The following is a 25,115-nucleotide window of genomic DNA, read 5'->3' as shown; positions in this document are numbered from 1 at the left end:
AACTATTGGATGAGTCCCATCCACATTACCAAGAGTAATCTGCTTTACTTGAAATATCCCTATTTAGATGTTAATCTCATTTAAAACATAACTTCACAGCAATATCTTGACTAGTGTTTGACCAAATGCCTTGGTACTATGGTCTAGCCAAGTTAACACATAAAATTAACTGTCGCAGGTACTATGAATCTTACAAAGGAGAGTAATATAGGCCATTGTCCTCAATCTATGTTTAATTAGAGAGATGCTCACATCAATCCATCAATCAGTCAATAACTATAAATCAGGTCATGCACCTTGTGATGAGTTCTGTATCATCTGTAAACAAAAAGCTTTGGGAATCTAGAGGAAATAATGATTAATCCTGACTGGGGGTAGTGAGAAAGGCTTTGCAAAAGGGTGCAATTTATGGTGGCTGTTGAAAGCTGGGTAGGATTTTGCTAAATAAAAGGGTAAGGGCTGAGGGAAAGGAAAACATCCTATTCCAGTAAAAAAAAAGAATTTGGTCATGAGTTTATATATTGTCTAAAATTATATTGAGTGCAATTTTCATGTCTTACTGTTCTGGGCACTGATGTAATGCAAAGAGGCTGTATCTCTGCTCAGAAAGAATAATGACAATGGTCACTCTTTGTTGAGTGCTGCTGCTTGCCATGGGTCAGGTACCATGACAAGTGTTTATACTTATTATCTCAATTATTGTCCTACCACCCTGTAGGAAAGGTTCTCAGCCAGCGAAGCTCAGCCAGTACAGTGTAATATCAGTGGACTGAAAAGGTACTGCTGATCATACTCCTGGGGCATAGGAAGGACAGGAAGTTGGCCAGGCAATGATGTTGGGGCTGAAGTGCACATCTTGTTCATTGCTGGGCTGGGCCTTGAGCAGGCAAGACTTGAGCCCAGCCTTAGCTCACACCCTAGATGATTCTGCATCTGTTCTGGTATAGATGGAAGCTTGTTTGACAGTACCTATGAGAATGAAATCTGTAATAATCTTTGATTCTTTGCTAAATTTGATTTCACTAAATTAATCACTTTCATTATCCCAAGGAAACTGAGAATTAGAGAGTCTAAGGGAATTTCCTAGTTGCCTGACATCAAAACTTTTGCTCTTTCTACTAAGCCGACACTGCCTTAACTCCAGGCTAATGGACAAACAGTGATTGCTATGGTTTGAATGTTTATGTTCCCCTACTCCCAAATTCATATGTTGAAATCCTAATACCTAATGTGATGTGTTAGCAGGAGGTGGGACTTTTGAGAGGTGATTAGGTCATGAGGGTGGAATATTTTGAATGTAATTAGTGCTCTTATAAAAGAGACTCCACAGAGTTTTCTCAGCCCTTCAACAATGTGAGGACACAATAAGAAGTCTGTAACCTGGAAGAAGGCCCTCATCTAACCATGCTGGCACCTTGACCTTAGACTTCTAGCCTACAAAACTATGAGAAATTAACTTCTATTGTTTATAAACTACCTCATCTGTGATTTTTTTTTTTTTTAAATCAGCCTGACAGACTAAAATAGCGATTTAAGTAAATGACTCCAAAGAAGTGGAGTCACTGCTGTAATTGTGGTGTCTTTAAGGCACAGATGATGGAGTGATGAGATCTATCAGAGATATAATCAAAAGTATATACATTACAAGATGTGCTGAAGCAAGTGGGCCCGGGAGCCTGGGCAGATGATGAAGCCAGAACCAAGATGGAGGTAATGGGAATGGAAAGAAAGGATTCAACAGTCTGTATATCCAGAAGATAAAACTTAGTAACTGATTTTAGGAAACTGGGGAAACTTAGGTGTCCAGGTGCTAATTACAAGCAAAGGAATACCCTCAGCTAATGAAGTAGAAAAAAGATTACGAAAGGGTATTTCCTAGGTCACAGATTTCCAGGAAATCTGGAGTTAGGCCTGGGGGTGGGGGGGTGGGTCATGCAGCTAGGAATTATGCTTTTACCATACCCTAGGGCTTCTACGGTGAAGAGTCCACTGTTAGCACCCCTGAACATTGCATATTATACCACACATGATGCTGGACATAGGATACCAGAACCTCCACTACTGGTTGCTGCAAACTGTACACCCCTATGTCTGACCTCATGAAAGTGCATACCGTATAGCTCTGGTTTCCTCACTGTACTCTGGCTGCAAAGGAGGCTAGGAAAGAGAGGCTCTAGCTTCCATTTTGGACTGTTTGACGAGTTTCTCAAACTTAGAATAGACCTTCACAAGAGTCCTGGTGATCACAAACATGCCTACTCCAGGTGGTGAGGGAGGAGAAGAATCAAAACTGATTCCAAGGTTTTTCATTTAGCAAATGGGTGATTGGAGATGCTGGGACCAAGATAAGGAAAATGGGAGGATGAATAGATTTTTGAGGCTGAAAAAATTAGTTTTTTTCTGAATACATTGGATTTAAGATATCTGCAGCACATCAGTGTGGAGTCAGCTGTACAATACACAGTTAGAAATTTGCATCCCAGGCTCAAGATGGCAGATAGATAGATAGAGATGTAGACTTGGGAACAAATATATAGATGAGTGGATAGATAAGATTGATCCGGATGTATGTAACCCTGATGGATGTTACTTCAGAAGGGCAGATAGAAGAGGAGGAAGAGCCACCAAAGGATTTTGAGGGAAACAAGTTGGAGGTAGAATGAGAATATAAAGATGGAAAACTAGAGTATCATGAAACTCAAAGGTGGAATGGAAAGAGATGGTGATCAAAACAATGAAATGCTACAGAGAAATAAGTACTGTGGGGGCTAGGGGTCCCTGGATTTTTCAGGAAAAAAAATCACTTGTGGTATGCAGATGTTATTTTACCTAAGGGCAAGATCATGATAATCAGAGACTCTGTACCTTTCCTCAGCCGTCAATCAATATACAGCTTTTATTTTTTGTCTCTACCCAGTTCTCAGGTTCCCTTCTCTTAAAACACCCACTGTCTCTCTTCAAGGAGGTAAGGACTACCCTACCCTACATTCCTAACAACAAACCCTTTCCAAATTTGCACTGCATTTTAATCTGAGTCTGTAGCTATGCTTTTCCCAGTATCACTGCTCCCTCAGCTCCTGCCTTCTTCTCCTCAGCTCTACTCCCCCAGTTCTATTTGGTATTTCCCCAATTTCGGGGTCACTTATCTAGCACCCAATGTCAGTTCCTAGGTCCAAACTGGTTCCCCAATTTCCATCCTTCCCATCCCTATTCCTGACTGTACTTCCCATCCACCAGTGGCACTCCCATTTCCCCCAGAGTTCCTTTGTACTTCATGTATCATAGCCTTTACCCGTACCCGCCACTTTCCTGGCACTGTGTCTGTTGTTCTCAGTCCTTGGAGACTTTGCTGGCCAACCTTTGTCCTTCCTTTCTTTGCCTGTCTCATTTCTAGTTCCTCCTCTCACTTTGGATGCTGTTATTCTCTCTTAACTATGATCCGTCCTTACTTCTGTACCTTTCCTTTTTCCTTATTTGCTAACTTAAAAACAAAAGTAAGTCTAAAAAGTTGTTCCCTTTTAGAGACACATACTGAAGTATTTATTGATGCAATGATATGATGACTGGGATTATTTTCAAACTATTTGGAATGCAGGCAAGTGGGTGGGTATAAATGGAGAAATGACTGGTTATGAGTTGATAATTGTTGAAGGTGAAGAACACACAGGGGCTTTTTGCATCACTATTTTTGTGTATGTTTAAAAATTTTCATTAAAAACATTTTAATGAGAAAAGTTTAAATGTATGTAAGTAAATAAAATGAACTGATATAAAGAAAAGTATTAAGTGGCACTGGTACTGATATGGCAAAAATCAGAAATGGAAAAAAAACCATGAAGGTGGTATTTGAGTAGCTGAAGGGAGAAAAACACTTAAGATAATAAAGAAGGATCTCAGAATGAGTGGGGATACAGAACAATAGAGCAAGTTTGAGAAAAGAGGAAAAAAGTCTAAGCAACTCCATTGTTTAGGTCTGACTCTCTTGGTGAAGAACTCCATATGCTCTCTGGGGGTAAAGGGGAGCAGGTAGGACTTGAATAAAGATTTTTGAGATAGCCATTGTAGGGAAGGGGAAGGAAGCCAGTTAGAGATAAGCTGCAGCTGAGGTGGGAGAACATGAATCTACAGTGGGGTTGCTCTCCATTATCTTAGCAGTCTAGTCTTTTAAGTGACTCTAGAGAGCCTCCTGGGTGCCTCAGGTTTTCTGCAAAACATGTCTTTTCTATAAATCAGTGAAGATGTAAACTACCAGTGGGACCTATTTGTCTAGAAAATTCTGTTTTATGTACTTGGTTTGAGGGCAGATTTTTACTGAAAAAAAGTTCCACTGCTAAAATGTTGGACTAAATAAGCATTATTCCTGGCATAGCTATTTACTTTGTGGTGTGTTATACACTTGCTGCTACTTTTGTTGTAGGTGTTCATAGGATATACTGTACAATGATAGATTTTTGAGTCTGTCTCAAAGGGAGGAGAAATTTGAAAATGACTGTTGCCTTTTGGAGTGGCTCACAGATGTTATGTGCCCCCACCCTTGGTTTAGGCAGCGTTACCTGTGTGTGTGTGTGTGTGTGTGTGTGTGTGTGTGTGTGTGTGTGTGTATAAGTGCATGCATGCAGGTGCACATCCACAAACACATGCAAAATTTTGCATATAATTTCAAGGGGTTCAAAGACCAAAGATCCAGTTAAAGTTCCAGATCCAAGCCATGTGGCAGAAAACCTTAATGAGTAACATGTCCATTTATGTTTAGCAAACAGAAGGGTTATTTTGGCTTTTAGAAATAATGAGCAATATTGTCACCAAGATTATATATTCTCTAGGCATCTGATGTGAAAACTTGGCCTTCTTACCTTAGTCTAGGATGATTTACCAAAAGTTAATAATTTAAGTCTGACTCAAAGCCTGTTACCCCTTTGATGTCAGATAATTGCCTAATATATAAAACATTTATAATAGTATAACATGTCCACATAGTACGAGTTGTATTTTATTTTGTATTTTAAAAGTAAACTCTATATATAGACTTATGTAGTGAATCACCAGCTGCCATATTTAAGAGGAAGAAGGGAGGGAACTTACATTTGTTGAGCATTTAGGACTCATTTACTGTTCTGTGTGTAACTTGTTTAGTCAACACAGTATTGCTATTAGACAGATATTACCTTTTTATTTGAATGATGCAAAAACTAATGTTCAAAAAACCTAATATATTCACCCAAGATGATCGGTTAATGAGTGGCCGAGCCAGCATTGAAACGTTGGTTTCTTCTAAATCTTTGCTTAACAGAGAACCATGGATATTTGTTTGTATGTTTGTTTGTTTGATTGTGTTTTTTTGTTTGTTTGTTTTTGTTTTTTGGCTATCTTATATTCGTTTCTCTCTTTTTTGGAGAATTACTCCCCCTGTTTCCCACCTTCTCCAACTCCATTCTATGATGTGTCCTTGAAACTATTAATCAAGGTACCCTGCCTCATGACTCAAACTAGGATAACCACATTCTCTTTGAGTTGTTTAAATCTTGCATGGAAAGACTCAAAGATTGAAAACTTAGTTCGAATTAATCTTTGCTAGTATTAACACCTTGAATGAACTATTGACTCCTGCTACCTAGCCCCTCTGGGCTACCCTGCTGGTTCTTAGATTTCTCTTTGATTCTGTGAGCTGTTCAATATCCTTGAATAAACTCATTTCTTTTGTAGGTTATGTAGAGCTATGGACTGAACTGCGCTTACCCTCCCCCTCCCCCTCTGCCCCTCCCTTACTGCAAATTTGTATGTTGGTGCTCTAACCTGAAATGTGATAGTGTTTGGAGATTGGGCCTTTGGGAGGTAGTTAGGTTTCAATGAAGTTATGAAGGTGAAGCCCTCATGATAAGATTAATGTCCTTATAAGAAGAGACACCAGAAACCTTGCTTCTTCTCTCCCTGCAATGTAAGGGCCCAGCAAGAAGGCAACTATCTGCAGGCCAGGAAGAGAGCCCTCACCAGCACCTTGATTTGGACTTCCCAGACTCTAGAATTATGATAAATAAATTCCTGTTGTTGAAGTCACCCAGTCTATAGTATTTTGTTATGACAGTCTGAGCTGACTAATACACATAGTTTCTGTTGCTTTCTACTAAAGAATTGACTACTGTACAAAACGACTAGCCAGAAGACGTATTTTAGCTTTTAATACCTTGGTTCTGACAGGAGGAGGAAAGAAGGACAAAGGTAAAACCAGCAAATTTAGTGACTTAACATCATCTCTTAGGGGAAAAAAATTGTGAATAAGGAGGGAGTTGAAATTATTTCATAGAGTGGGATTTGGGAATTACTTATGGATTATACTTAGTCTGACACTCCTTATATCTTTGTTTGCATACTCCTCATTCCTAACTTGGTCATGATTTAGGTCTACATTGTGATAAGCCAGTGCAGAGTTAGAAAATAAATTGGCCCAGGATAACTTCTCTTTCAGGTGGCAGGACTAATGTAATGAAAGCTAATCCCTAGAAACTGGTCTGCCAGGAAGAAAAGCTGCCCTGAAATGGGCACCTAAATTTTTCCTTCCTTCTTATTTGCTTTGGTCTTAAAGAATGTAAGAAATTCCTACTTCAGGAATTTATTCACTGGCTCTCAGTCACCTCTTCCTAACATAGGTTCATCTTTTATTTTTAGAGCTTTGTTTTGATCTATATGTCTTTTAGCTCTGAGTAGTACATTCCATGAGATGATTCAGTTCTGAGAAATCAAGCCAGGTAAAGATGAAATACAAGGTTTTACCACCTTTTCATACTTTTCATCTGCTTTTAAGGATTTATATCTTCTTAACAGTATTTCTTGGCACCATCTATATTTTTTCCTATAAGTTACAGAGCATTTTGAGGTTGATGGCATCCTAGCAATTATGCAATTCACCCTTCTCATCTTACAGATGAGGAAACAGAGGTCTATAGAAGTAACTGGCTTGTCAATAATTATATAGTTAGTAACTGAATAAAGTCTTGAACACACTTTTTCAGATTCCGAGTTCACCATGCATTCTACTTTCATAAGCTGCCAGCCAATTGACTAAGCCAAAATAATAAAAGCAGTTCCCATTCAGCCTGAACTAAAGAAAAAAGTGGAAAAGAAGAAGAAATAGAAAATTTTCGAAGTATTGAATTTCACTGAGCCAAAGGGGAAGATTTTGAGCCATGTGGAGGAAAGAGGCAGAGAGGTGGTGCTTTTAGGAAGGATTGTTTTTAAGCTTACTGCCAAATAACTTTCATCTCTGGGCAAGTGCCTGCATGTTTATTTCATGGGTTAAATGATCCCTTTAAGGTGAATTAAACACTCTCTCATTTCCTTGTGAATAAAAGTTTTTAAAAGAATTTTTTCCCTTGGGAATTTGTCGCATTAAATCCACTTGGTTTGTGCATCCATGTTGAAAACAGGCTAAGGGGAACTGGGACTTCATCTTATTTCTCTAATTGGCTTCTGTGCCTTCCTGTCTTGTGAGAATTGAACGTTGTCTGGGTACTCCACTCCTTTTTGAGCTCTGGAGTGAACATCCAGTGTCTGCTTGGTAGCTTGTCTCTTTCAGGACAACCACACCCTAGGTCAGGATAGTTTGTTTTCAGTATAGGGCCAGCTGTTCCAGATTACTTTTTCAGGGTTGAAAACCTCCCGTTTGGACCTTGAGGCAAAGGCTGAGAATAAAAATGTAAAGGAGGGTCAAATAACATTTTGTCAGATTGTTGACTTTGTGTTTGGAACTGAATCTGTCATTAGTGTTCTCTAGTATTCCTGCTCTAGACATATTGCTCTAAAGAACATATGATGAAAAGTCATAAATATTAAGTGAAAACATACCCCTCTCCTTTCCTCTAGGCCACAGAAGCAAATATTAAAAAAGGCGTGGAACTGTGGAATTTATCTTCTTCTCCCTGAATAAAGAAGTATTTCTTGATAACACTAGGGTGTGGGTTCTGGGCCTGGGCTCCCAAGTCCCTCTGTGTACAACTAAAAGACAATGATCAAAGCAGATGTTGTAGTGAGGCAACCAACTTTGGAGCCGTCCTTACCATAATGGACTACTGAAGTTGAATAATTAGTAGCTACAGAATTTAGAACAGAGTCTTCGGAAGTCAGTCTCTGTAGCTGAAAGCATATGCCATGTCATAAGAGTTTGCTATGTCACAAGAATATTCAGTGAATTCTTTGAAACAAAGAAAAAGGAAAGTAATAAATATCAAGTTCAATGATTGAAACGTGTTTTGTAAAGTTGGCTATTTTTTCCCTTGTATTTAGATTGTACTCATAAACCTTTGAATCCTAAGTCCCTCTGAGTTTTAATAAATGTAAACAACAATATAAACAAGCATTTAAAAATAATTAATTCATAATCATAGTTCCCTATATGATGATACATATTTTTGCATAATAATTTCTAGTTCTTTTCATAGGCCTACGTGTTTTATATTTACAGCTATAGTATTTTATATTACACTTTTTTTCATGAAACATTCTATATGTCTCCCAACATTAAAATTTCCTATGTTTTTATATTGTATTAAAAATTGCTATTTTAAAAAAATATTTATGTTGAGAGAGAGAGAGTGTGAGTGCACAAGAGGGGGTGGGAGGAGGGCAGAGAGAGAGAGAGACAGAGAGACAGAGAGACAAAGAGAGATTCCCAAGCAGGCTCTGCGTTGTCAATGCAAACCTTGAGATTATGACTTGAGCCAAAATGAAGAGTCTGATGCTTAACTGACTGTGCCACCCAGGCACCAACAATTGATATTTTAAATGATTGCTTACTCTTTCATATTATTTTAATTTGTTAACTTCTACTATTGGCCACTTAGCTCAACTTTTATTAAATTATGTTATAAAGATACAGATGTATATAATGGATACCAGTGTATTGAGCATCTTCATGTCCATAACTCATTATTTTATTAGTATTCAGCTGAATTATTTTCTCATAATTAAATTCCCCAAAATGGTATGAAGGTTGAGGATTATGAATAATTTTATGGTTCTTGCTGTATATCGACATATTGCTCTCTGAAGTGTTAATATAATGTGACATATGACTTCTGCATTGTTATGTATATTGGGTATTATCATTTGCTTGTTTTAATTTGTATTTCTTTGATTATTACTGGAATGAGCATTTTCCATTGTGGAGTTTGTCTTATTGATTTTACTAATTGTGTTTATTTGGATGTTAATTGTCTATGACAGTTTAACAACTTATTTTTTCCTGTTGAATAAGTTTCTCTGAGGAACAGTACACTTTGACTTCTGGACACTTGACTGTCTATTCTAAAGTGATCTTCAGGCCAAGAATATTAGAATAGTTTTTTCTTATGTGAGATTTATCTGAAACATCTCACTACATTTTAGTTAAAGTAACTATTTGTACCATGAGGAGACTATCCCGCCTTACTGTATCCTCACATGGCAGAGAAAGAGAGATCAGTTCAGCTCCCTGGTGTCTCTTCTGATAAGGGCATTAATCCCATCATAGGGCACTACCCTTATGACCTCACCTAACCCTAATAAGCTCCAAAAAGCCCCATCTCCAAATACTATCACATTGGAGGAGATTAGGGCTTCAACATGTGAATTTTGAGGAGACACATTCAATCTGTAACAGTGCCCTTCTCCCTTAGGTCATTCCAGCTTCTATCCAAGATACACTCTCCTAATTAAGAGCAATTTGGTGAGTGTTAATGACAGAGGTAAAATTTCATGAACACCTGATTGAACTTTTAAAAAGTCTAATCAGTAGATAAGGAACAAAATGAAACAGATAGAAAGTATGGAAAGAAAATAGTTGGGCATTTTATGTCAGGGCCAGTCACTAAATATGATTTGTCTTGTGGGTATTTATGGTAATGTGGTATGTGTTGGGATTAAGAATCCACTTGGAAAAGTATTTTTATGTCTTATAACTCATGAATTATGAATTATGAGTCCCTGGGATATAGCTTCTTAATGCAAGGATTTTAGCAGTACTAGGAATTACCAATTTGGTACCTTCTCTGTGCCCCACCCCCCCAACTCTCCCTTCCTTTCATTCCCAATGCACATTTCGCCACCTAAACTCCTACATACCAACCGGCATCAGACTAGTTACATATCTGGCTACTTCTTTATTTTCTTTTGTGACTCACAAATGAATCAATATCCTGGCAAGAAGGCTGTTTTTTTCAAAGGGTGTTTTGCAGGTAAATACAAACAGGATAACTTGCGTGTTTAAAAACACTTTTAAGTAACTAGATTCTTCAATTATATGATTCTTATTTTCAATACTTCTCTTAGGATTTAAAAAATTCTATCAGTTGATAATTTAAAAAATTTAGCTAGTTTATAGAATCTGAATAAGTCTTATACATAGTAAAAAATGGAAACATTACAAAAAAGGTATACAGTGAAAAATAAATTTATTTCCCACCCCACATTTTCAGTTACCTTCTCTCTTTTCTCCTCAGAGGTAACCTCTACCATTTCTTGCTAGTATTCTATGGAAACATTCTTTAGCTAATCAAATTTAAATATTATTTATAGACCCCCTTGTAAAAAACCCAAATATGAAATACCACATACACTTTGTTTCTATTATTATTATTATTTTTTACCTTTAATTTAACTGTGTCTTGTTTCTTGGAGATTGGTCCATATCAGTACAGATAACTTTATCCACTTGTTTTTACTGAGTATGTGATGAGGATATGCTATAATTTATCAAATTAGCCCCCGATTAATACATATTTAGGTTACTTCTAGTCTTTCAAAAAACAAACCTGACTCAATGAGGAGGGTTTTATATATATATATATATATATATATATATATATATATATACACACACACACACACATATGGATTTGTGCAAGTATATTTATAATATATTTGTAAGCTGAATAATAGCATGAAGAGAAATGTGGTGTTGTAGTGGCTAAAAGCATGGATATTAGACTTTAATACCTACTACTTGCCTACCACTTAGTAGTCATATAACCTAGGGAAGTTACTTAACTTTCTTTGCCTAGGTTCCCTCATCTGTAAAATAAGTATAAAAGCTATTACACACCTTGGAGATATAAGTCTTAATGGAGCTAATGCAAGCACAGCATTATTGGAGAGTTATTGGAGAGTAACTTTTTGTCCCCAACTTTAATGAAGAACTCACTGCAAAACTTGTTACAAGTATTGATATGCTTGATGCTTAATTCTGGCCAAAGAAGATATGTGGGAGGGTAAATTGAGAGTAGGAGTTCCTGCTGGAGATAGAAATGGGAGGCTAAATTTCGTTTCATTTGTGTTTGAACTATGGATTAAAAATCATCATTTGGGACCTCAATGTCCTTGTCTCTGATATGCAGGGATTCGATTAGATAATCCCTAAAGTAACTTCTAATTTAAATAGTTATGGCGGTGCTTATTCCATTCTCAAAATGAGTTGTGATTTATATAGTTTTGATAATTGTGGGAGATAAATTTAACTCCTGATTTATGTAACACTGTCACTTTGCACATATTCTCCCTTTGTGTATAATGACCTTCCCCTTGTCTGACTGTAGTTGAGCTCTGAGTCATCCTCAGAGACTTAGGTCAGGCTGGGCCTTCAATGTGAAGCCTTTCCTGAGTGCCTCAGCTGAGTTAGGCATTTTCTGCCTTTGAATTGTCTTAGTCTCTGTGTTCCATGGTGAGAAAAGAGTTTTCAAAGATTAACTGATAACTTTTATTTGTCACCCCAGACTCAGTTGTGGTATTGTATTTTTAATACATTGAGATAGAGATGGCACAGTCTTTTCTTGCATTTTAAGTCTCAAAAGTCTGGACCCTTCAGGGAATGAAAAAGGCAAAGGGCATAGAGAAACTAATTGCCAGTAAAAGATATTCTGAGCAAGTAGAGTTTCCATGCTACAGAAAAAAGAAAGTGCTCTAACCAGGGGAAAGCGTGGAGTGAGTAGACAAGGTGGGCCTCTGACAAAGGAGTGAGGCTTCCTGGTGTTTTCCAGAGCACAGCACAGGGATAAGGAGAGTGACAGAAATCCCTCAGAGGTATACAGAATCTGAGCACAGAGAGAGGCTAGGTTTTCTTTGCTGGATAGAGCCCAGAGAGGTGAGAAGAACCCAGAGTAGAAATGGCTACAGGGTACCCAGGTGGACAGGCCTGAGGAAGCATGCAGGGAGGTTCCACAGAGCCTGGCATGCTGTGGAGGCAGGGACAATATTCTTGTGCTCTGAGAGGAACATGGAAATGGTAAAGGGCTGAGGATGGTCCTGCTGACTTTCCTGGGGCCCATTGTGCTGTGGGAACCACAGGATGGAACCCTGTACCTTAAAGGGGCAAGGCAGTTAAAGAGAGTTGGACCCCAAGGTACTGTTGACAGGGAACATCAACAGAATCAGCAGCCATTTGCAGAGACCAACTACTGAAGACAAGATAGAGAACATCTTAGCTACTACTCTAGACTGATACTCACCCATTCCCAGCTTACCCCAGAGACATTCACAAATCCCAATTCAAATGAGATCTAGTTCCAAAGCCTGGAGAAATAGGAACTCCATGGTAGAACTTACATTTATTAGACTTTTTAAACACTTAAGTGCAGAAGGAGTTTTATAGCACCTCTAATACTTCTCTATTGCATCAAAAATATTTGATTCATTATCTGCTCCTCCGGATCACAAACTCTTTGAGGGAAAGCACTAAGTGTTTATTTTCTAATGTATTTGTTTCTGTACTTTGTAAGCACTCACACAGAGGAGGGGTGCAGTAAGCTTTTTGAATGAGTAGAGGGACATTTATTTGATGGCTGTTCTGTGCCACAACATATCCTAGGTACTTACACAGCCTGTGAACTAGGCATTATTATTTCCATTTTTTAGTTGAGATTACTAAGGCACAGGGAACTGATAGACCTCATTCATGGGCAGTAGGAGGCAGATCTGCATTCACAGTCTAGGTCCTCTGACACCAGACTGCCTTTATGGGTAAAGTGATTCTTTTATTGTCTGAATATAACTGTGGAATAAGGATGAAAATGAATTTTTGCTTCTTTTAGTAAATGTTTACCAATTTCTTGCTTTATTACTTTCAAAATAAAGAGTAGAGTTCTCTGTTCATTTTACCTTTATTATTAGTTACAAACTAGGAAAAAATAGTATAGTATGACCATGATACCACGAGATCCCTATTAAGCTAAATATTCTTGCTAATACTGCCTTGTTTATTTATACAAGAAGTATATATTCTTTGTAGACAATATGTAAACTCAGAAAGTATAAATAAAGGTTAAAATTCACTTATAATTCCTCTTCCTGCAGATACCCACTTTAAGTTATATTTCACCCTTATTTAAGAAAATTAGAAAATTGATATCAGTATTTTATGTCATTATATCATGAGTGTTCTACATAGCACAGGGTGTTTAGTGCTCATGAAACCAAATCTATGTAGATTATAGTTCTTACTTCAGAGAAGTTACTTCACAGGCAAATTGAGACATTCAGTATGTAAATTCTTACTTTAGATAGTCTTCCAGAAGATATTTATTTATTTATTTATTTATTTATTTATTTATTTATTTATTCATCTTTGAGAGAGGGAGAGACAGCACAAGTGGGGAAAGGCAGAGAGAGAGGGAGACACAGGATCTGAAGCAGTCTCCAGCCTCTGAGCTGTTAGCACAGAACCCAACGTGGAGCTCGAATTCACAAATCGCAAGATCGTGACCTGAGCTGAAGTTGGATGCTTAACTGACTGAGCCACCCAGGCACCCCTCTTCCGGAAAACTTTTAAAGACTCAAGGAAGGAAAGTAAAAATATACATATAATCCAATAAGACTATCACACAATAAACTTTAATTGCAGTTTGAAATACCAAAAAGATAATAAAAATCACCTTAAGCATTGTTTATGAATGGCCAAACAATCCTGCTGGAGAGAGAAGGGGCCTCATATCCAGGAAGGATTTGACCATCTGATCCCAGTGTAGTCTTTATATCAATGGACAGATTTATGACTTCATCTGTTCTCTTGAACTAAAGAGAGAGAGGTTAGAAAAGTCAGCCAGAAGCATCACAGTGATTGAGCAAGTGTAGCAGCAACCTCCCTCCCACTCCAGAGGGGGTAAACACTGGTTACAACAAGGAGTAAGAGGTTCATACTAGATTTACCTTTCATACTTTCTAGAAAATTAACGTATCTGTTTCAGACCAATTAAAGAAGAAAGGCATCTCCCATCCAAAGTTTTAGAATCTTCTCAATGGGAATAGAAACCATGGTAGAATTGTTCTGGCTTGTTTCCATAATGTTTAAGAAAGGAGGCCTGGAGGGCATTCTAAATTGACTTGATGGTTTTAGGTTTGTGACATGTGGGAACTAATATTATTTCCATGTCAATGTACCCTGTCAGCTGCTGCAGATTAAAATATTATTAGCCCTTCCCTTTAATTGGCCATGTAATAAACCCATCATCTCAAAACCATGGCTTGCTGGTTCAAACACAGCCTTGGAGCCGCACTGCTTGCTTGTGAATCTTGATTCTACTCTTTATGGGCTTTGAGACTGTGGTCAAACTCCTCAAGATCTTTATGCCTCATTTTTTTGTATGTTCTTATCTCAGGGAGGTTTTATGAAGGATTAAATGAGTTAGCATATGTAAAGCACTTCAAATAATGCATGATACAGAATAAGAACTATAAAGGTATTAAACAAGAAGTAGTTTAATTGGGTTCTTTGTGTTTGCTGGTGAATGAGAGGTAAAAAAACTAATTGGGAGTGGGCTAATGATACATGGCTGACTTGGACATCTGATAATAATGAGAAAGTGTCAATGTTTTTGTGACATAGTGGGTGGGTGGTTAAGCAAGAAACAGACAGGTTAGGGCTGAATATTGCAAGGGTCTTTAAGCTCAATGGGTTACTTTACTAATCAAGGTATGTTGGGGCTGGTCTGGGGGGATGAATGGGAAAAATGGGTTATTTTAGGAACAGGATGAATATTTGAAGGGCGGGGGGGGCTGGTGATTGGGATTTCTCAGATACTTATCTGGGCTGTGAGTGAGTTTATTAAAAGAAGTAAACTGAGCCTATGAATAGGTTGGAGATATCCAGAATTATTCCTATTTGCTAGGCTTTTGGATAAATGAGATAGAATTTTAATATACGATTCACTGTTTCTGTTGCCATTGTTGGTTGCTAGCACATAAACCACTTCTGGCTAATTGAATCAGAGAAGTAATTTATTGCAAGTGGGGAAGCTCAAACAACCAAGAAGAAAGGCAAGGCAAAAGATGTAGATTGACTGGGAGGTACAGCCACTGGGGGACTGGGAAGCAGGGACTGAAGGATGCAGGATGGCCATTTCAGGGTCAGTCAGCCTCTTGTCACTTGTTCATATTCCAGAGGAAGGAATCTGATCAGCCTAGCTTGGGTCAGGTGCCTACACCTTGAGTAGAGGAGGGCACAGCATCTAAATAGGCAACCACACCTGATTGTATCTGATGGAGGAGTTTCCCCAAAACAAAATCAGGGTGCTATAACCAGAAGAGGGAAGAAAGGAAACAAAATGGGCAAAAAAACAACAAATGTCCACTATTCTATATTGCTACAAGATACTGTGGAAGAAGACAAAAGGCATATGGAATTAAGGAGACCCTGAAGACTGATTTTTAATCTTTCTCTCTGGTTGCCTGCTCCTCTGACCTTGAAGCTAGACCCCAAATCCTGGACTTCTACCCGAAGGAATCTTTATACTCCGATGGAATTTTCTTCTGATCCTACCACAATATTAGACAGTTTGAAACACTTCATAGATTTTTATGAAAATGGTGATATTCTTTCATTATATACTTATTGGATGTCTACTATCTATCAGTAAAAGACAAGCCCTATCTCCTGCCTTTCAGAAATTTGTAGTTAAGGAAGTAAAACAGACATATAAACTTACATTACATGATTCCAAGGTAGTGTGGAGAATAGTATTATAGAGAAATAAAGTAAGACACTGTAAAATCTGCCTAAGAGGTTTCAGTGAAGGTGGTATTTGAACTAAGTTTTGAAAAATGAATGAAAATTTATAATTTTAAATTGAGACATTTAGTATAAAACCAAAATTGTGACCCCAAATTATAGACATTATTCACACCTCTGTCAGTGGCACCAATTTTATCTACTGGCAGTGTAAAAATTGTTCGTCAGTCTTCTAAGCCTAAGAAGTGAGCTCATAAGTAATGCCTTGAAAGTCAAATACTGAAAAACAAATTAACTATTGCATTTCTAAATTACAACTATTTGTAAACAAAGCCTCATTCCTGATAACCATAGTTTCAGGAACTTAACTAAATGTGAAATGTACCAGGTCCCTCTACGACTCCTAGAACTCCTCAGCAGATGTCACTCGTTGGCTGGGCAGCTTGAAGGTCAGAGTCTCCTCCGCAAGGCTCTTGGGTCAGCTACTGACTTTTTAGTACAAGGACTGCTTATGCATTTAACATTCATATCTTGGCTAGAACTCATTTCTATTGTGCTTTTGGGTCTGGATCTCAATCTTCTCTAGAAACTAAAATGAGAGTCAGGAATATAATGGTAACAAGAACTCAAAATGAGTATGGACAAGAAGAATCTCATCACAAAATAGGATGATAAAGCCTCACTAATTAGGAGATTACTCTCAATTAGTAAAAATATTGTCAGAATCTCTTATAATGGAAGCATATTTTCCTGTGGCAAATGAATATTTCTCAAGTGTTGGAAAATATTTTTTCCCTTATGTCAATATGTATGCTTTACCTTGTTTCATAGCACATATCTCTGTAAACTACCTCAGATCAACTTTTAGACCAAGTTGGGAAAACGAAGAGGAAATGAATCAATAAATGAATATACTAATAGGCTCTAAAAAATAAGGTCCTTTTAAAAATTGCATAATTATCTAATTTAAGTTAATGAAAACTATCCAGAGTCCTATAAAATGCTTCTGTTGGCCCCATTAGTTTGCCAAAAATAAACCAGGAGTTAGAAGATCTGAGTTGTGTGTTGGCTCTGCTCCCATCTACCTGTGTAAGCCTAGGTAAAATACTAGAATGGCCCTGATGGATTAAGTGACCTCTGAGGAAATTTCTGCATGCCGTGGTTGGCCCTACCCTTCTGAAATCCCTTCAAGTCACTTATCAATTTGCCTTAAGTGCTACCATTACTTAAATTAAATCAGCCCAAACCATATAATTTATGAGATATTAGGATAGACACATTTGGATGAGCTCTATTTTTCATTTTAGTAAACATTCCTACTATATGTTTTGGTCAAAGCCTCTCTGATTCAAATTTAATTTAAAGAACATGCAGGCAAAATTACTACCTCTAAAGGCTATTGTAGGGTAGGGATAGATTCTAGGTTACATTGATTTCCCATTTGCAGGAACTTAGAACAACTTGTTCAATAGTTATATGATTAACCTTCATATAACTGCTATAATAAATAGTATTCCCTAAGTGTTGGAGAGAAATCCTTAACCATGACATTTTGATAGATTTGATTTATGTAATGGATTATTTTATTATCAGAGGCTTCATTTGCATTTTCCCAGTCATCTCAAGGTATGTAACACAGAAAAGCTAAGAGTGTACATGCTTTTATTTATTTTTTAACATATCCCACCTAAAACTTGGAACACCAATTTTCTTAGGTCAAATTTGAACTTTGATTTAATTACTTCCTTTTTTAAGGACTGTACATTTTCTTCATCTTTCTGTTTTTTCCTAGGTTCTTGTTCATTCTTGCTCATGAAACCTTTCTGTATACCGGAAGTGCATAATAGAGGAAAGGCTCAGTGGAATGGAGGAAGAGAGATAATCATAGAAACCCACATTGAGCTAAATGACCCCTGGATGCAATTTGAAGATGAGTATTCCAAATTATTTTTTCTCTGTCCAGATGATAGACTAATAAGAGAATCAATCAATCAGTCAATCAAACTCAATAAGAACCGAGCAAGGCTCATCTGAGCAATGATGGATGGTACTTGAAAGTGAATTAGTGACTGATTTGGAGAGATTTCAGAGAGGTAGAGCTAACAGTGGCAAATCAAGTTAACTTGTATATATTGCTGACAGGATGTGGGCTGGGCAATAGCAAATTCTTTCCAATAGCCTCCAACTGCTTGTGAAGCTGACCTAGAGGCTGCTTCAAATCTGATAGATTGAAACAATTCCATCTGAAATCATTTTTTCAGCCTTGTAATTTTTGTAATAATATGTATCAAGCCTAGAAACCTGCATTTAAGCATCTGAATACATCTGAACAGAGGCAAACAATTCCCAACAATGCCTCCATGACAATATGCTGTTGGTTGCTAATTGGAAAAAAGCACAAGTAGTAATTAGAAGGCATTCTGTTGCTTGCTGGAAGGCTTCTCCCCTAAATGGTTAAAATATTCAGCTTTATAGGGTAACAACCTGATTTAAATTTTTGGAGTGTTGTGTTAGCAATGCATATTTACTTTTTTTTTTTTTTTTCAGTCATGTAGGATGTGTGCACCAGCTTAAAAATCAAGTCATGCTCCAAAAGGTTACTAATATGGCCACTCCTGGGACCTCCTCTTTACTCCCTCTAGAGACGAAATCCCTCTCGTGTCAATTCACCTCAATGCCTATCTAAGCCACTGCCCTTCCTCCCAGTCCTTTTCAGGCCATGGTGCCAGCAGGCTCTTTTCCCCAGGTGTTGACAATCAACCCTTCAGCAAGATGATTGCCAAACAGAAGAGGAACATTTTGTAATGCATCCTGAAAGAATGTCAAACCCAGACTTTTAGAAAATTCAGGTAAGCAAAACTTGGACAAAGATAAAGTGTGTGCTTCACCATCTCTCAGGTTTTGAAGCCCAGGATTCCTGCCCGGATCCTATGGTTTTGATTGGACCGCACCACTGGATGAAGATATTAGTGCTGCAGATCCAATAGGCATTTATTCACTCTAGAAAGTTTTTATGTTGGAAAATATAACTAAAAGAGTGTTTTATTTTCTGCTATATCCATTTTTCCCTCATTTCATTACAGTTAGGAAACATTATTCAGTACTTGGCAGTCTCTGTTTAGTCTTACGTTTCTGATGTTCCTCCCCCCATACTTCCCCCCCCCCCCCCCCCCCCGACAAGCAGAGGAAGACCATAGGTTTTGAATGTTTCTGTTTGTAGCAGGCATCTCCTTCCTAGTGCACAGCCTGCTCTGGCCCTGTTATGCAGCAGTCTGGTGAGGTTACCCGGATACCCAGAAGTGACTTCTGTGGCTTTGACAGTACCCTGGTGGATTCAGCTGATTAGTCAAAGCCAACTGTTTATTTTCAGGGATTTATTCTATTTTCCTACTTTGCCAATATCACCTAATTGAGGAACAGATGCTCTTAGTCAGGATCTTCTACAGTTCAAGGAACTCCAAAAAATCTTCCTTTACTCCAGGAGTCTAAAGCCCAGGCTTGAATAAATAGGTTCCCCTTATTCACTCTGAAGGAAGTATGCAAGTGAACATCTGGGTGCTTTTCTTTTCAACAGAGAATGGAAATGTTTGGAGACACAGTGTTTTGGAGACAGTGGGGGAAGTAGGCATTAAGTATATATTTTAAGGATTGTAACTTAGTGCACACTTTCCTGGAAGTAGTTTAGTTCTATCACATACTTTTGACCAAGGAATTTCACTTTTAACTATTGTATCCCCAAAGTATACTACCATATGTATTCAAGGAAGACTGTATAAGGATATTTGTATGGCATTGTTTACAATAAGAAAAGATTAGAAGCAATCTAAATGTCCATTTAATAGGGGACTAGTTAAATAAATTATCAGAGGGCCATACAATAGATTCTTTAACATTTGTAAAAAAAAAAAAAATTGTTAAAAGAATGAAGCAGATTTATAGATACCAATATAGAAAATTTCCAGGCTATATTAGGTATCTAAGAAGGGACAGTCAATGCTGCCATTTTTGTAAATAAAAGGAGGCTTTATGTATACATGTATATGTTTGTGTATGTGTAGTCTTTCTTGACATACAATTATCAGCCGTTGCCTCTGGTGAAGGGAACTGAGGAGCTTAGAGGAGGGTGGAAAGAGTCTTACTTTGTATGCTTTTTAATAAAGCTTAAAATGTTTTCCTTGTGAATTTAATTCCTACTCATATAAGTAGGTAATTAAATAAACTGTAAATAAAGATGTTAATTTTTCATCTTCCTGTTAGGATTTCTTCTTACTGTTGTTTTGTTTGTTTGTTTGTTTGTTTGTTTGTTTGTTTCCACAGAAAGGATTCTCTTTCTGGTCCTTGGGGTCAGATAGACCTTTAGGTCTGCCCCCCACTGACTAGCTGTGTGATACTCAGCAAATGATTTAGTGTTTGCCAGAGCCTCATCTTTTTTCTCCTTCTTATAAATGAGATTAATAATATCTCAAGGCTTACTGGGAGACTTAAAAAAGGCAAGGTCCCTCCCGTAATGCCTAGGACAAAATCTTTAATGGGACCTTGATAAAAGAAAGCTAATTCCCTGCCCTTGTCAAGGCTTCAGGAGGTAATCCTGGTGGGACAGACATTTCTAGCACCTTGCTGCAGCCAAAAATCTTTCCAGTACCCTTCTTTGAAGGCCAGTCTTACCCTCATAGCCCACTGGAAGTTTTACAGCTTACTAGGTTAAAACAAAGAAAAAAAAGACAAGAAGTTACCATAATGCAAATAAACAATACCTCTTCTCCACTGGTGTTATGATTCAAAATAGGTCTCTGATGAGGGCCTCAGGCTGTCATCAGATCACGTGGGGCCAGGGTCCCACTGAGCTTGCACCACCTTCCCCAGGGCCCCTGAAGCTTTAAGGTTCTTTGCTGCTGTGACCCTTAGATCCCTCTGGGGTCCTCTTAGTTCTGGCAGCTGCTCAGCCCAGGAGGACCAAACAGCCACTGAGCTACCCAGAGTCATTTTCCCCCAGTCTCCTGGGGCCTTTACATTCAGAAAGAGTTTTTTTTTTTCATTCTTTTTATTTTAGTTTTCAGACATGTATAAAAAATTGTTTCCGTTTTTATGGGTAAAGAGGATACTTTTGAATAAACTTAGTCTCTAGTAGGGAAACTGCTGTGGCAAAGGAGTGTATGTGCCTGTATGTGTACACATAGTCTTCTTTTCTGAGATCACCAGAGAATCTGAAGCAACTGAAGTGTTTTGCTTTTGTTCCCCCTGTGGCCTTGGTCTAGTTGAAGTATACCACATCCTGGGTAGTTTTACACACAACAACCTGAAACCAGAGGTTGTGGACTCGAGTCACAGAGAGGTACCGAGTTCTTCTGAGCTCTGGTGAGAGTCACAGAGCCCACAGTGCTTTACACCTGTCTCGATTACCATTCACCCCATTGCACTGTCTACACCAATTTGCAGTGGAAGGTTGAAGTGGAGGGTGCTAGCTCTGGAGACTGTCAGATCTGGGTATGAAAGCCGGCCTTGCTACTTTCTAGCTGGGTAGCCTTCATGTCTTAGTTTGTTTCAGCTGCTATAATAAAATAACTTGGGTGACTTCTAAACAATAGAAATATTTTTTTCACGATTTGGGAGGTTGAGAAGTCCAAGGTCAAGGCACCTGCAGATTCAGTGTCTGGTGAGAGCCCTCTTCTTCAAGACAGTGCATTCTTGCTTGCAACCTCACATGACAGAGGATCTCTGGGACCTTTGTCCCAGAGGGCACTAGTCTGATGGCTTCTGCCCTCATGACCCAATCACAGGCTCTACTTCCTAATACCATCACACCGGGGGTTAGGATTTCAACATATAAATTTTGGGTGGAGCCATGGGCAGGGACATAAACATTCAGGTCATAGCACTCGGGTAAATTATGGAATCTTCTTAAAGCTTTAGTTTCTTCATCAGTGATACAGGGATAATGATACCTGTTTCATGGGGCTGGTGTGCCCACCACTGTGTCTGGCACACAGTAAGCCTTCAGCCAGGGGCACTGCTAACTCAGACCCTGGCTGTCTTTTTGCTTGATAGTGAGTTCTTGCAGGACAGACACTGTTTCTTTCCCTTTATTTTATCCCAAGTGCCCAGCACATTGCCTAAGCACTTGATGAATAAATGAGCTCTCCAAAGCAGAATCACAATGTGGCTGATTTTGTGACACATGTACCATTCTTATTTGACTGGCATCCTTGGAACTGGCACCCCCTTGTAACATCATTTTCTTCTTGACCACTCCTCTGCCTTTGGAAAACTCTTCCACTTCTATGTATTGTTTTATAAATTGTCTTCCATGGATGGCTTATTATAACTTGTTTTCTTTTTCTTGTCTTAAAGAAATTCTCTCATCCTCAAGACCAATAGAAAAGAAAAAAAAAAAGAAAAAGGATTTCAGAGATTTATAGCAAATTTTGTCAGTATTTCTTATTACTTAAAATATGCATTTGGCTAGAAAGTAGGAAAGATAATTGCTTTCCAGAATTTTGCATACAATTCTCTTAGGTCTATACTGTGGCATTCAGTATGTATCTTTAGACCCTTTCTTTTCTTTTTTTTTTCTTTTTTCTTTTTCTAATTTATTGTCGAATTGGCTTCCATACAACACGCAGTGCTCATCCCAACAAGTGTCCTCCTCAATACCCATCACCCACCCTCCCCTCCCTCCCACCCCCCATCAACCCTCATTTTGTTCTCAGTTTTTAAGAGTCTCTTATGTTTTGACTCCCTCCCTCTCTAACCTTTTTTTTTTTTTTCTTTCCCCTCCTCCATAGTCTTCTGTTAAGATTCTCAGGATCCACCTATGAGTGAAAACATATGGTATCTATCTTTTTCTGCCTGACTTATTTCACTTAGCATAACACTTTCCAGTTCCATCCATGTTGTTATAAATGGCCAGATTTCAATATTTGTCATTGCCAAGTAGTATTCCATTGTATATAAACCACATCTTCTTTATCCATTTGTCTTTAGACCCTTTCTTATCGAAATTTGAGTTGGGCCTCTTTCAAATTTTCATGTAGCTTCATGTTGTAGCTTCATGATACCCAAATTCAAGATAGGTCACTACTGAGTTAGTTCAAAATATATATGGTGACTTTCAAAAAGTGAAAACTAACCAGTTGTCTCTTTTGTATTTGACCTAGAAGATTACTTTAACATACTACCTAATACAATGGGCAAAATTTGATACATACTTTTCCCCAAATGTTAATATTATGATTATAAAAGAGAAGGCACAAGAGCTTTTCTATTTCCTGGAGAGAAACCTCTTCACTTCTGCTTTTCAGACATGACCATAGTAGGCTCTGATTTCTTTGTTGTCAGAAACAAAGAGCTGGAAGAGACCATAGAGGTCATTCATTCCAACCCTTCATTTTGCTGAGACACTGCATGACTTAACCAGGATCACAGGGCTAGTTAATAGCAGGGTGGTTCTTAGAAGGCAGATCTCCTAAATCATTGTTCAGTGATTTTTCTAATACACCTAATGCCTTTTCTCCTACACTCAAGATTTATACGTTTTAGTGATGCATATTCTAATATTGTTACTCTTAACTTAAATAAGTTAAGGAATGATGGCAGAAGATTGATTTCATTGAGGGAATTCCATAGGCAGTTAAGGGTGTGCCTATACTCAAATGAGAGAAAACAAAAATGAGAAATCAAACCATGTGGTTAGGGTCATATTTGTCAGAAAAACCAGTATTTGGTGACCTAATTTATTATCTAGTTATGGAGATGAGTCTAGTGCACATGAAATGAGAGATAATCAGATGTTTTGTGAGGTGATGGATTCTATGGTACAGAGAAAATGTTTCCTGAGGACTGTAGGAGTGAGAGGAAACTTCATGGAGAAGATGAGACTAATCTGGGTCCTGAAGAATGAGCAGGGTTTAGATATGGAGCTGGAGAAGCAGGGCATTCCACACAAGAGCAAGAAGCATGTGTGGAGCAGTAGAATGGGAACTGGAAAATTGTGGGTGTGTGTCTTGTGTATTCATGAGAGACTGGTGAGGAAGCCAGTCTGACTGGAAAATAAGGATAGGCTGGTAGGGTGGAGTCATATTATGGAGGACTTTGAAAGTCAGGTAGAAAAGGTCAGACGTGTAGACTACAGTGAACTCACTTTGCATTTTGAGCTAAAGCATGACTTTGTGGAGATTTTTTGAGACTGCTATTTGGGAAGTTTGGTTTTGAGAGTCTGGATGGCTGGTTATGAGGCATTTCAGTATCTAGGCAGGAGATAGTAAGATGGCAGAGACAAGGGGAGATGGAAAAGAAAAAATATATATATAAAGACATTCCTAAATAATAACTACTGTGGTAACTGGTTAGATGTGGTAGATGAAGAGAAGGAATTGTTCCAATTTGGATCTGAAGCTCAGAGAAGTGACCAAGCTCACAGAAGTTTGTCTGAATTTCATTTACTACCAAGACCAGAATTTAAGCTAATTGCTCTAATGGAACCTATTCCTGGCCAGCAATCCTTCTCTTCTCTTTTAGGTTACAGAGCTATTGTATTAAACGTGTGTCTTATTTCCTTTAAGGAAAAAGAATATTTGTAAAAAAGTTGCTTGGTTCCTTGCACCTGCCTTCTGATTATTGTTGACTTTGCCACTTAGTTATCTCATTGTTAAATATATAAAGATCCCTGGAGCCCATTAGTCTCTGCAGGTGGGAATGTATTTAATCTATGGGAGAAAACACAATTACTTACCTGGACTGTTTGTTCTGTGACTAATAATGTAGTCACATTGATCTACCCTCTATGCCCAATGAGTTCCCAAAGGTTTTTGTATTGAGAGGACAGGGGGCATCAGATTTAATGGTTTAGTTCACATACATAACTAAGGGAGTTAGTTGGGGGACCTTGGATATACTCATTGGGTAACTGATGAAATTTAAAAAGATCGTAGGGTACAGAAGTCTGTAGCCCTTGTACAAGAGAGTGACATTTTTTTCTGGTCCAAGGGACATCCCATTCTCTCACTGCCATGTCTCCATCCTGAGAGAGGCTAAAAAACAGATAAGCTAGAAGAACACTATGCTGCAAGTGTTCCTAATGCCAGCAAACATTTATGTAGTAAAATATTACTACTACTACTACTACTATTATTATTATTACTATTACTATTACTAT

The 25,115-nt window shown here is 38.0% G+C and overlaps 1 long non-coding RNA gene across 3 annotated transcripts in view; it reads left to right on the top strand.

Moving 5' to 3' along the window:
* Window positions 1-25,115, top strand: part of LOC147584263 (uncharacterized) — a 170,553-nt gene that overhangs the window by 97,667 nt on the left and 47,771 nt on the right. For 2 of the 3 annotated variants that reach the window (XR_015246540.1, XR_015246511.1), the window contains one exon: window positions 17,757-18,810. This is a non-coding gene — a long non-coding RNA (uncharacterized LOC147584263). Of the gene's footprint in view, window positions 1-17,756; window positions 18,814-25,115 lie in introns of those variants that run through there. The other variant, XR_015246604.1, reaches the window with a different exon arrangement.

The sequence above is a fragment of the Puma concolor genome, chromosome A1 (assembly GCF_028749965.1).
Source record: "Puma concolor isolate L17-30 chromosome A1, mPumCon1.1.hap2, whole genome shotgun sequence".
Taxonomy (NCBI): Eukaryota; Metazoa; Chordata; class Mammalia; order Carnivora; family Felidae; genus Puma; species Puma concolor.
Note: the sequence above shows the minus strand (reverse complement) of the source record. Positions and strands in the feature narration are given on the sequence as shown.